Below are 14,198 nucleotides of genomic sequence, written 5' to 3' on the forward strand. Positions count from 1 at the left end.
TCCTGGAGAAGTTTTAATCTCTATACCACATCTCTATGTGGTATGAAAAGTAAACTTTGTAAATGCAGTGTGAAAACCTTTTATTTGTTACACTTTTATAGGCATATCATATGCCAGTCTGGATATAATCCATGTGAGTCTAAGGGATATGTGTAGAAGTAAAATACTTACTTCTCCCAGATCAGTTATAAGATGTGTAATAGTCCCCACTATGAGCAGACTTGTTGAGTGTGATATAAGTTTACAGTAACTTGGTTTTCCAACTTCATTGGCAATTCATCAGCAAACTCATACTGGAGAAAAATCCATATGAGTACAAGAAATGAGTACAAAATGTTGTGTTTGTCCTGGTTCCCATTGTACGTGTATTATGACTAATACTATAGAAAGATATTTGGAATTCAGTCAGTGTGGTAAAGCTGTAAGTTCTGCCCATTTTCTTCAAAGATGTAAAGAACCTCATATGGGGAAGGCAGACTACAGAGAGGAGCCATGCACTAAGTCTTTGAACCATCACAGGTATCTTCAAACATGTCAAAGAACCCATATTGAAGTTGAAGCCTGTAAAGGCAGATAACTTAATAATGCCTTTAGTTCTGATTCCTCTTTACAATTATTATAAAGAACTTCTATGGAAGATAAACCCTATGAATATAAACTATGTGGTAAATCTTTAGCATGACAAACTTCTCTATTGTATGGTAGACTTCAAAAAGACAAATAGATGAATCTGTAATTAATGTAGTAAAGAATTTACTTATTCCAGGTTTCTTCACAGGAACAAAAGCAGTGATTCTGCAGAGAAAAACTATGAATGTAAGCAATGTGGTAAAGTGTTTATATGTTACAGCTCTCTGAAAATGCATGAAAGAATTCATACTGGAGAGAAGCTCTATGAATGTAGTCCACGTGATAAATCCTTTGTATATAACAGTCATCTTCAAAGGCATGAAAGAACCCAAACTAGAGAGAAGCACTATGAATGTAATCACTGTGGTAAAGTTTTTACACAGAAGAATTATCTTCAAAGGCATGAAAGAGTTCATACTGGTGAGAAACCCTATGAATGTAAGTTTTGTGGTAAAGCCTTTACACGTACCGAATATCTGAAAATACATCTAACAACTCATACTGGAAAAAAACCTTATGAATGTAATCAATGTGGTAAAGCCTTTTCACATCAAAGCTATTTCCATGGTCATAAAAAAAGGCATTCTAGACCCTTCAAATGTTATCAATGTGGTAAAGCCTTTACATATAAAAGAGATCTTCAAAAACATGAAAGAACCCATGCTGGAGAGAAACCCTATGAATGTAAGCGATGTGGTAAAGCCTTTTCACGTACTAGTTATCTGAAAATACATGAAAGAATTCATACTGGAGAGAAACCCTATGAATGTAACCAGTGTGGTAAAGCCTTTATATGTAACAACCATCTTCAAATGCATGAAGCAATTCATACTGGAGAGAAACCCTATGAATGTAAGCAATGTGGAAAAGCTTTTGTACTACCTAGTAACCTTAAAGTACATATAAGAGTTCATACTAGAGAGACACCTTATGAATGTAAGCAATGTGGGAAAGTCTTTGCATATCACATTAGTCTCCAAATACATGAAAGAACACATACTGGAGAGAAGCCTTTCAAATGTAACCAATGTGATAAAGCCTTTATATGCAACAGTCATCTTCGCAATCATGAAAGGTTGCACACTAGATAGAAACCTTGTGAATGTAATCAGTGTGGTAAAGCTGTTGCACACCCATCATTTTAAATACATTGGAATACTCATACCCTACAATACTCATAATCAAAGGAAAGTCTGATATCTAAAAGGTTTGCATAATTGTTTGAATCCATAAGGAACATAGAAATACTTGAACATACTGTTCACATTAAACAGAATTTTTTCTTTCAGAATAAGTAATCTTGTCTAACTGAACAGAGCAGAAGGGTGTTCGCTGAATGTCTTTCCAAATCCTTTATAGCCACAAATTCTCTGAGCATAGAGCAAAACATTCTGTACTTAAAGAATAAGGTAAACCCTTTAGAAATCAGACTGCTCTTCAATTGTATGAAAATACTCTGACATACTATGTGTATTAGGTCCTTTTCTGTTTTTTTGTGAGGAAAAAAAATGTCTGAAGCAAGTAAAAAAGAGTTCATTTTGGCTTATGTTTCCTGAGGGACAAGATTTCCTCATGACAGGGTACCAGAGAGCTCACATCATTAACTTCAAAGCATTGATCAGAGAGTGGAAACTGCATGTGGAGTGAAGCTTTGAACCTTAAAACACCCATCCCAGTGACATTTCCACCATCAATGCAGCATTTCCTAAACCTTGCCAAAACCCACCACTGGACACCAATGTTCAAAGGCCTGAAAGCCTGTAGGACATTTCCTCGTCAAAAAACCACATGAATCAACAGAGTAGCAATGCCTTTTCATGTCACTGTCACCATCAAAAACATAAGTGAAATACTGGAGAGAAAGCCCGTGAATTGAATCAATGTGTAAAATGCCTTTTGCCAACATGACTGCCTTCTGCTCTATCTACTGATTGATGATGAAGCAAAAGTCTGTAAGTGAACCTCTGGATACTGTAACACCTGGGTTATAGGAATGAATTGTTCCCCGAGTGAAACATTTATGACTTTGAATTATGTTTGTTTGAAGGTTTCTTTTATTTTTAATTAACGTTATGTCAATGTGTCTACATGTGGATATATATAGTATTTCTTGGGGCCAAGGTGTCCAGAGACTAAGATTATCTTCTACCAGGAATTAGAGAACATTGTCAGCTACCTGTCCTGGATCTGGGAAGGAACTTTTCTTAACAGAAGAGCAATCTCTCTAAGCCCATAAATATTTCATCTTGATTTCAAGAAATAGGAAAAAAGTCATGCAAGGGAAAAAATTACCCTCTTCATATTAACAACTTTTTAGAGACATTAAACAACACAATTGTCTCCAACTACGAGAACAATTCCTTCTTTGTCTCTTTTTCACCAAAGCCTTGAAGGATGTAAATAATATTATGTTCACTTTATTCTTATATTAGAAAACACTGCATTGTAGACTGTACTTTGAAATTTATAGATTAGCAATACAAGTCTTCAGAAAGTGTGACAGATGCCATATTGAATTTTATTTGGAGGTTCTTACATTCCTTCTGTGGTTTATATTACTCTTCTATTGTGTTTATTTGGTGATAGTTACTTTTCTTCTATAATATGTAGCCCATCAATAACTAGTCCATTGATTATGTAAGTATTAGTTGATAATACATTTCAAACAGTAATTTCTTGAAAAGGTGGTGTATTGTTATTGATTTTGTTTTTCATATTTACACAAATTTCCTTGAGATTGTCTTGTTTGCATTCTATTTTTAGTTGTCAGTAATTTATCAGGGCTATATTTGAACTTATGATCTGATGTGGCTGCCTTCTGTGAACTTGGATAGATGATGTATACCTAATGTTTCCTATTTAGTCCACACATTTCAAAATGTAACTGCTAAAATGATTAATAAAAGAGAATACCAGAAATACTGAATACCTTGTGTATATGTAAAGCAGCTTTTCATCTGTATGGTACAGAAGTAAAAAAAATAGGATAGATAGCACTCAATCATATATGTATGTCTCATAGCCTGAAGTTTTATGGAAATACACACACACATATGTATGTATATGATGTCCCATACTCCCTTATGTTATTATTAGATGAAATACTGCTTCCTCTTGAATTGACTTGAGATACCAGAAAATCTAACTGCAAGGAGATTTCTTTCTAAACAAACATTTCTGTCATGTGGTTATGGACAGATGGTTATGGAGGCCATGACAGATATGTGAAAACTAGATGACATCTTTTTGGAGTGTTCTCTCTGCTCTCTTTATATGGGTTCTGGGATTACGCTGAAGTTACTAGCATTGCACACCACACATGTTGTTTCCTTCCTGTCTATTAGTACAGACCTCCAGACTTCTATGGTTAGTGCTGAGATTAAAGGTGTGTATCACCCTCCTGACTCTGTTCCCAGTGTGGCCTTGAACTCACAGGGATCCAGACATATCCTTGCCTCCCTAGTGATAGTATTAAATAGGCATGTGCTACCATTGCCTGACTTCTATGTCTAATATCATGGCTGGCTTTTTCCTCTGATCCTCAGATAAATTTTATTGGGGGACACAATACATCACTACAGGTCAGCTGTTCCTGTGCATTTCACCAATATGCTCTAGACCACCCCTGCTCATACAGTCCCTCCTCAATCTCTTCCACTGGAATCCAGGAATTTGTCCTAGTGCCTAGCTGTGGATCTCTGTATCTGTTTCCATCAGTCACTAGATAAAGGCTCTGTGATGACAATTAGGGTATTCACCAATGTGATTATAGGGGAAGGCCTGTGACCAGACACACTGTCCACTATTTCTAGGACTATTAGCTGTTGTCATTCTTGTGGATTCCTGGGTATTTCCTTAGCACTCGGTTTCTCCCTATCCCCAGGATGTCTCCCTCTATCATAGTATCTCTTTCATTGCTCTCCCACTCCATCCCTGTTCCAGCTCCACCATCCCATTCCCTGATGTTCTCATCCCCCATCCCCTACCCTCCATTGCCCACCCTTTACTCCTGTTTGCTCATGGAGATTCATCTATCTCTACTTCACAGGGTGATCCATGCATCCCTCTTTGGGTCCTCCTTGTTAGCTAGCTTCTTTGGAGCTGTGGATTATAGTCTGGTTATCATTTGCTTTACATATAATAACCACTTATGAATGAGTACTTACCATGTCTGTCTTCTGATTCTGGGTTACCTCACTCAGGATGATTTTTTTTTCTTTATTAAGAAATTTTTTACTCCTCATGTTATCCACAGACCCCCCTATGGTGGTATTTTATTTGTACTGAAATGTGATTTTTTTTTTTTTTTTTTTTTTTGGTTTTTCGAGACAGGGTTTCTCTGTGTAGCTTTGCGCCTTTCCTGGAACTCACTTGGTAGTCCAGGCTGGCCTCGAACTCACAGAGATCCGCCTGGCTCTGCCTCCCGAGTGCTGGGATTAAAGGCGTGTGCCACCACCGCCCGGCTCTGAAATGTGATTTTAATTGTATGTTAATAAATAAAGTTGCCCAGGGGTCAGAGCTATTAAAGCCATAGCAAGAGCGTGGCGGTGGTGGCGCACGCCTTTAATCCCAGCACTTGGTAGACAAAGCTAGGTGGATCTCTGTGTGTTCAAGGATACAGCTAACATTGGAGACACACGCCTTTAATCTCAATACCAACCACAGAAGACCTAGAAGTCTCTCCAGACAGGCAGTGACGAGGCAGTCATGTGTTTGGGTTTACAACCAATGAGAAGGCAGAGCAGAAAGACTATATAAAGACATACACACAGGAAGTAGGTCCCTTTCGGAGAGCTCTCTTGGCTGAAGCAGGAAGGGTAAGGCTCTTAGTTCTGACCTCTTGGCTTTCTTCTCTGAATCGGCTCTGTGTTTCTTATTTAATAAGACAGTTGGTTACATCTACACCCCCTCCTCCCTACTCCCACCCCCCAGCCCTCTTTCCCAAGCCACCACGCATCCCCACATCCCCCAAATCGAGTTCTCCCATGGGGAGTCAGCAGAGCCCAGCACACTGAGCCTAGGCAGGTCCAAGCCCCTTCCCACTGCACCAAGGCTGTGCAAGGTGTCACACCACAGGCACCGGATTCCCAGAAGCCTGCCCATGCACCAGGGACAGATCCTAATCCCCCAAACAGTTTGAGCCAAACAACCTTCTTCTGTGTCCAGAGGGCCTAGTCCAGTTCCATGGGGGCTCCATAGCCACCAGTCCACAGTTCATGGGGTTCCACTAGTGTGGCCAGTCATCTCTGCACATCCTCCCATCATGATCTTGAGGTCCCTCGCCTACAGTATCTCTCCTCTCTCTCATCAATTGGATTCCCGGAGCTCAGCCTGGTGCCTGGCCGTGCATCTCTGCATCTGCCTCTATCTGTCACTGGACAAAAGCTCTATGATGACAGCTAGGTTATTTACTAAGCTGGTCACCAGAGTAGCCTGGTCCAGGCACCCTCTGGACCACTGCCAGCAGACCAAGGTGGGGTCAACCTTGTGGATTTCAGGATGATTTTTTTTAGGTCCATCAATTTGCCTGCATATTTCATGATGTCATTTTTTTACTGCCAAGTAGTACTCCATTGTGTAAATGTACCACATTTTTTTTATCCGTTCTTTTGTTGAGGGGCATCTAGGTTGTTTCCAGGTTCTGGCTATTATGAATAATGCTGACATGAACATAGTTGAGCATGTGTCCTTGGTACCACATTTTCTTTATCCATTCTTTGGTTGAGGGGCATCTAGGTTGTTTCTAGGTTCTGGCTATTATAAATATTGCTACTATGAACATAATTGAGCAAGTGTCCTTGTGGTATGATTGAACCTCCTTTGGGTATATGCCCAGGAGTGGTATAGCTGCATCCTAAGGTAGATTGAGTCCCAATTTTCTGAGAAAGCACCATAGTAATTTCCTGGAACTCACTCTGTAGCCCAGGCTGACCTGGAACTCACAGAGATCCACCTGTCTCTGCCTCCCACATGCTGGAATTAAATGTGTGTGCCACCACCACCTGGCTCTCTTTCCACCATTTTAACATGGGTTCTGAATATTGAGCTCAGGTTACCAGCCTTGCACACCACATGCAATTCCCCACTAAGCCTTCTCACTGTAGTGCCCAAATAACATTTGTAGTAATAGTCCATCAGTAAACATATCTCCTTTGAAAACTGTAAACAGTATTTTCATCCAAGGATACAGTAAAACAGGAATATTTGAATAACAAATCCTATTTGCAAGCCAAAATGGTATTCACACATTTATCGTTTGTGTGTGTGTTAACTTTATTTTGAAATATAAACATAAACACATGCTTACAATAGGTTTTTAAATTTTTTTATTTATTTGTATTTTATATATGAGTGCTCCAAATATATACCTACATGCCAAAAGAGGGCTTCAGATCCTATTATAGATGGTTGTGAGCCAACATGTGATTTCTGGGAATTGAACTCAGGACGTCTGGAAGAGTAGCCAGTGCCCTTTTTCTCTGAGTCATCTCTCTAGCCCCCAGTGTTTATAACAGTGTTCTATAAACAGATTCTCAGAAATTCAATTGAGTGCCAGAGACATTGCTCAGTGGGTAAAGGTAGGCGGTCCTAAGTCGGATGACTTGAATCCAATCCCTGAGAAACCCACATGACCCCCATAAATTTTCCTCTGATTTCTAGGCTTGGACTGTTACATATGCACATCCACACACTATCACATAAGGGAACATTTTTTAAAGCAAATAAGGATCAGTCAAGTCACTTAGTGGATAAAGGCACTTGCTGCCAATTTGAGCATTTTCATTTGATCTCTGGATCTCAGATGGAGGAAGGAAATAGACTACACATGTTAGTTGTTCTCCTGTTTCCACATGCACATCACAACACACAAATACACATGCACTTTTTTTAAATACAAGAAATTAACATAGAAAACAGCCATATTATTAAATAAGAATAAACATGATTTACATGTTGAAATCAACACATTAGAGTGTTTGAAGAAGTGTTACTTTTCCCTCAAAACAATGATGGTTTCTGTCTGTTTCATATCCTTTCATCTATGACTTTAAAATAGATCATTATAGAAGCATATCTTAAATTTGGAAAATTTTCTATTATAACCTGACCATGTTTATTAATGTGAGATAACTTAGTATTGTTTTCTGATATTTATTGAGGTATAGTATGATGTATTTTAATTGTAAAATTACAGTATTTTATGAAATAACAATTGTATGGAAATAGGTGAGTAATTGAGTTACAGTTTCAGTTTCAGAAAAATAAACTATAATTTTTTTTTTCCGATAGTCTACCTACTGTTTCCATGATAGGTCCCAAATGTATTTATTATGTCTGTGAGAAAATAGGTGATCTAAATGACTCAAGATGAATTGATTTGGCCACAGTTTCAGAGGTTTCAGCCCATTGTCTAGGATGTTTCATTTTTTTAAGATGTGTATGTGTGTGTATGTGTGCTTGTGTATGCTTGTACATGCATACAAATGAAAGCTCACATGGAGAACACTAACTAATGGCATGCATTCTTCCTGGAGCTAGTGTTAGATGCAGTTTTATGCTGCTTGATGTAGGTGTTGGCAACTGAACTCCGCTCCTCTCAAAGAGATGTTTGCTCTTTTTAAGTAAGCCATCTCTCCTGTCGCAATACCTAATTTTCTTATGCTCCCCAGAACTACCTGCCCAAGGTGTCACTGTAGAGCTCATACTGACTCCTCTCACATTAATTAGTAGTCAAGGAAATGTCCCCATGAATTTGTCTAAAGACTAAACGTATAGGTGTATTTTCTCAATGAGGATCTCTTTTCCCAGATGATTCTAACTTGTGTCAAGGTGAAAAAAAGGAACTAACTACCATGGGACCCAATACAAGTATCTTACACACTTGAGTAAGTAAGGTTAGGTAACTGGCATTTTATTAGTAATGATTCATTTGAACAAATACCACTAAATGTATGTTGACATTTGCTGTAATATATGCACTGGAAATGAAGGCTTTCCCAGAGTTGTTCTTAATACAAGCCACAGATCAAAGTATGTTTTCCTAGAATTGCATCATGTAGGAAGATGTATATAGTGGGAATTTGCTCTGCCCATGATCTTGGGCTATCCAGCCTGTTAGAAATGGTGCTTCTTCTCTGCCTACATGACCACTTAAAAGGGAGGAGAAAGGGGGCCAAGGGCTTTTGGGTGGTGATGACCAGATCAGGCATCCTGAAGCAGCTTGTGATCAGTACCCAGCTTTAAGGACTCTGCAACTGGATTTACCTTATCAGTGAGTCTATTTTCCCCATAGAATCCCTTAATAAATTTATATATATATATATATATATATATATATATATATATATATGCCACTGAGGCTCTCATTACAGATGTACTTATATGATTGTAAAAATATTTATGTTAAGTTTCCTTTACACAGTGAAAATTACTAGAGATGTAGTAACCATGTATTCTACCATCATGCATGAAGGACTGCTCTGTATATAATAAATGGGCTGTTATAAGTCTTTTCATAAGCTAACTATGTAAATAAGTAAACAATCAAACTGTAGCAAAATGGAACTAATATATTCTCACCTTAAAGATTCTGAACTGAGATCATACCAGGGGATGCTGAGACTAGCATCATCAGACGAGGCACAAGTGGGACATTCACGGTATGGTGACAGGAAGTAACCAGGAGAGGCTGCTCCTAATGAAGTGGCAGCAGTTCTCACCAAGTGCTGGATTTGTCAGGGAACATAATCCCAAGTTATGAATGGCATGCCCAAATAGGCATAGGGTAGACTCCATAGAACTATGAGGGATACCTAAAAGGATTTTGTATCCCTAAGACCTCTACCCACTTGGTCCTTTGAAAAGTCTCTTTGCCGGGCGGTGGTGGCACACGCCTTTAATCCCAGCACTCGGGAGGCAGAGGCAGGCGGATCTTTGTGAGTTTGAGGCCAGCCTGGTCTATAGAGCGAGATCCAGGAAAGGTGCAAAGCTGCACAGAGAAACCTTGTCTCGACAAAACCAAAAAAAAAAAAAGTCTCTTTTAGAATTCCATGGGAAACACCGCCTTTAATCTTGCCAAAATCACCTATAATACAATATGAGCTTGATAACCTAAAGAGAAAGTGACTTTCTCTTCTACACTCTGAACACCATATAATGTGATCAAATACTTGATGATACCCCTGTTGCAAAATCACATTACACTTAGACTCACTTTCTAAAAGACAAACCTTATGTTTCAGGTGCTACTGATCTAGAGCTTCGTGATCCACTAGTGAGACTTACCCATTTACAAATGAGACAAGGACTCTGAAAAGAAAGAAAACGCCGAACTCCATGCTGACGCTGCAAGCAATCTGTTGCTGGAGTCTGTGTAACTTGTAGGGGGATCACAGTCCTCATTACCATTCTACTCTAAGATTCACACATGGAGTGACTAACTTGTCATGAGGTCCAATGTGATTATATAATAGGGATTTCCACACTTAGTTAACACACCTATGACATGCTCCTACTATTATATTTTAAATGCCTTGATTTGTACTTTCTAGGTTCTCTTATCATAGATGAACAACAACAAAAAACCTTTATGGGAATGTTGTTATATGGAAACACAGATTTTGTGTTAATGATCACAGATATTTGGCTCTAGAATTGATTTTTTCTGTCTGTGAAATATCTTCCACAGTTCATGTGTTTGAACACTGGATCCTGATTTTGCAGTTTTTAACACTTTAAGAAATGGAGAGACTTCTTTGAGTAATGGGTTGTGGTGGAGTACTCACGGTTTATGGCTGTTGGAAATTTCTATTTGCTACCTGATTCCTGAGCTCAGACTCAATTCTCAAGCTAGATATCCCACACTGTTCCACAGTCTTCCTCGCAATAATGGAGTGTTTGCCTGAAACTACAAGCTAGAAAATACCTTTCATCCATTATTTCACATGTTGTCAGGCTTTTTTTTTTCTGGAAAGGAGACAGTAATACAAAGAATTCTCTTATGTTCTCTTGAAGGAAAGAAATATATTGTGTCTCTGATTTTTATTTTATTTTTTTTTTTTTTGGTGTTATGAGACAGAATTTCTCTATGTAGATCCAGCTGTCCTAGAACTCACTTTGTAGAATAGGCTGATCTCAAACTCAAAGAGATCCACCTGCCTCTACATTCCAAGTGCTAGGATTAAAGATGTTCACCAACACCACCCAACCTGAATCATTGATTTTTGTATCTAAGTGTCAGGACTCACAGAAAAACATCTCATTCATGTAACTACCCAAGTCAGTGGCAGGTACCAGCTTATACCTAACTATTTAGCATTATTGTTTCCACGGACATGCAGTTACAGACATCTGTGAGCAGTCATGTGGGTGCTAGGACCAGAACCTGGGTTTACATCCAGTGCTCTTAACCATCAATCAATCTCTTCAGCCCCTCTAACACACTTTCCATAGAGTAAAGTAGAATGCCATACAGAGGAGACTGGAGAAATGAAGACCATAGGATGTCCTTTGAGGAAAGCTTCAGGCCTGCAGTGGATCTGTCCTAAAAGAGAAGCTATGTGTGTTGCAGGGGACAGGGCTGGAGGAGTGGGACTACATAAGCCCCTTGGAGTTTAGGCAATTTCACCATAATCTCAGGATCCTGGACAAGGAGCTTCAAGAGTTGATGTTTGCTGGAATTTGATCTTGCTTTGTCTGTACATTCCTTGCTATGCTCTGCTTCTTTCTTTGTGGAGTAGGAGTGATTGTTCTGTGCTGTGGGATGGTCTGTATGTCAAGTGTGTTGCTGATTGGTCAGTAAATAAATCACTGATTGGCCATTGGCTAGGCAGGAAGTATAGGCGGGACAAGGAAAAGAATTCTGGGAAGTGGAAGGCTGAGGGAGAGACACTGCCAGCCGCCATCAGGACAAGGAAGATGTAAGGTACCAGTAAGCCATGAGCCATGTGGCAAAGTAAAGATTAATAGAAATGGGCTAAATATAAGAGTAAGAGCTAGACAATAACAGGCCTGAGCTAATGGCCAAGCAGTTTAAATAATGTAAGAGTCTGTGTGTTTATTTTATAAGTGGGTTCTGGGACTGGCGGGACTTGGTGGCGGGAGCCGGAGAGAAATTCTCCAGCAACAAATGGCGTCCAACGTGGTGGCAAGAGTTTCCACCTAAAAACTTAGAAAAAAGATTCTAAAACGGACCTAAAAACAGCTTCCTAATTGTCTCTCTCAAATAAGCGGCAGTTGCCGGTTTGAGCTACTGGCGGGTTCCTAGCGTGCGCTCTCGACCTGCAGTATGGTGGGAATAAGGCCTCTGCAAGTAGCACATTAAACTGTGTGGTGAATTTAGCCTTTGCTAGTACAAAACAAAAAAAGAGGTTTCTGGGCTACACGCTACTTTGGTAAAAGTGTAGACCCACTATTTCTGAGAGTTACGGCTCCCAGAGCTGGCGGAAAGCGGACCGCCGCCATGTTGGGAAGCTGAAATGGGCGGAGCCAGCAGCCACTGTGCCGTTTCAGGCTTAGAAGGCTGCAGTTTAAAGCAATAGGCTCAAGCTAATATAAAAAAAATAAGCCACGTAAAGATGGCTACCACACAGAGAATCTGGATTATGTTCTCTTTGATATTCGTAACTGCAGAAAAACATTTGATTGTAAAAGCTGTTGAGTTATGCCAAAATGTATATTTTAAAGGTACCTTGACTTCAAAATTTGGATATAAGGATATGTTGCTTTGGAAAAGAGTCTCTGCTTTTGTTTCCACAGAAAGCCAGAGACTATGGATTTGTTCCAGATTAAGATACATCAGGTTTGACCAGCCAAGACCCCCTGAAAGGTCTCCAGTGACACCATGGCCCAGATGATTCAACATCCAGAATGGTTTCAAGGCAACTGGCTCAGACGATACAGCCTCATGGACTACTCCATGATCCTAAAATTTTCTTCGTGTCCCCATAAGATACAGCGCCCCCCTTCAGCAGGAAGTAGTAAGAGAAGCTACGCCCAAATTCCCAAATATACCAAGCTGGCTTTAGAGATGGAATTGGCTCACTCCCCCTCTAAACCCAGACATATTGCTCAAAAAAAAAAAAAATGGTTAAGAGATTCTTGTGTCCCAAATCAGAAGAGCCCTCTGGTGTGGGACAGAAAAAAACCAATATTTTTATTTAAATCAGGTTGATTATAAATACAATCTCTTTCTAAAACAAAAAGGGGGATAGTTTAGATATGCTAGGATGAAAGGGTAGATTAATGAACCTACTTTTAAAGAGTAACAACTTGTTTAAAATGTTTTACATTGCTATAGATTTTAGTTTATTGATACAAGTTTAAACTTAATTTTGTTATACTGTATATATATTTCTATTCTTGTTTGAGGTATTATGTTTATGTAACTCATTTAAAATTGTAATGGATAATTAAAAAATAGATTAATAGTTAGTCATCTATGATAATATTTGTAGCCATGTTAGTTAAGTCTTCTAGGTATACATAGATATATTTCAGATAGATAGGTAGTCTTCAAACACTTCAAAGATCTACAGAATATGGCATTTAAAATGTTTTAAAAGTTTAGACTTTTTGGACAATGAGACATGTCTGCTCCTGACAGCACCGATTTACTTCAGAGAGGAGGATGGGCATCGAAGACACTCCATATGGAGTTTATCTTCACCTTGACAAAAATAGCCATTTGGGCAAGAAACTGTTCTTGCCTGGACTGCTTGATCAACTGGACATACAGGACCCATAGAAAGGTGACCACTGAACTTTGCTTGACAAAATGGTCCTTCAGGTTCCTGCTTTGCAGAGAAAACTGCCAGACATTCTACAGGACACAAAAAAAAATAAATAAGAGACTCTAGGCCTGTGGGCTGAAGACAGATGCCCCAACTTTACAAGAGAACTTTGAATGACTGTCCAGACTGCCAGCTGTCTCTGTCTACCCTACAAGACTCCTAAAAGTTGCTTATATCCTTCTCCATTTCTCAGGTAGTAGTATATCCTTCTGAGGTCTTTGATGTGGTTAAAGACTAGATACTTACAATTTTCCTTAGTTATAATAAAAGATAAGTTAGATATAAAACCTTAAACTTACAAATATAAGATAGATAGGATCTCTTCTTTAATATTGTAACTGTAATTCTTGCTTGATAATTGTTTTGTTATATGTAATTTTACTATGTTAAAGTTAAAACCTTCCTTTTTAAGAAAAGAAAAGGGGAAGTGCTGTGGGATGGTCTGTATGTCAAGTGTGTTGCTGATTGGTCAGTAAATAAATCACTGATTGGCCATTGGCTAGGCAGGAAGTATAGGCGGGACAAGGAAAAGAATTCTGGGAAGTGGAAGGCTGAGGGAGAGACACTGCCAGCCGCCATCAGGACAAGGAAGATGTAAGGTACCAGTAAGCCATGAGCCATGTGGCAAAGTAAAGATTAATAGAAATGGGCTAAATATAAGAGTAAGAGCTAGACAATAACAGGCCTGAGCTAATGGCCAAGCAGTTTAAATAATGTAAGAGTCTGTGTGTTTATTTTATAAGTGGGCTCTGAGACTGGCGGGACTTGATGGTGGGA

The sequence above is a fragment of the Peromyscus eremicus genome, chromosome 1 (genome assembly GCF_949786415.1).
Source record: "Peromyscus eremicus chromosome 1, PerEre_H2_v1, whole genome shotgun sequence".
NCBI lineage: Eukaryota > Metazoa > Chordata > Mammalia > Rodentia > Cricetidae > Peromyscus > Peromyscus eremicus.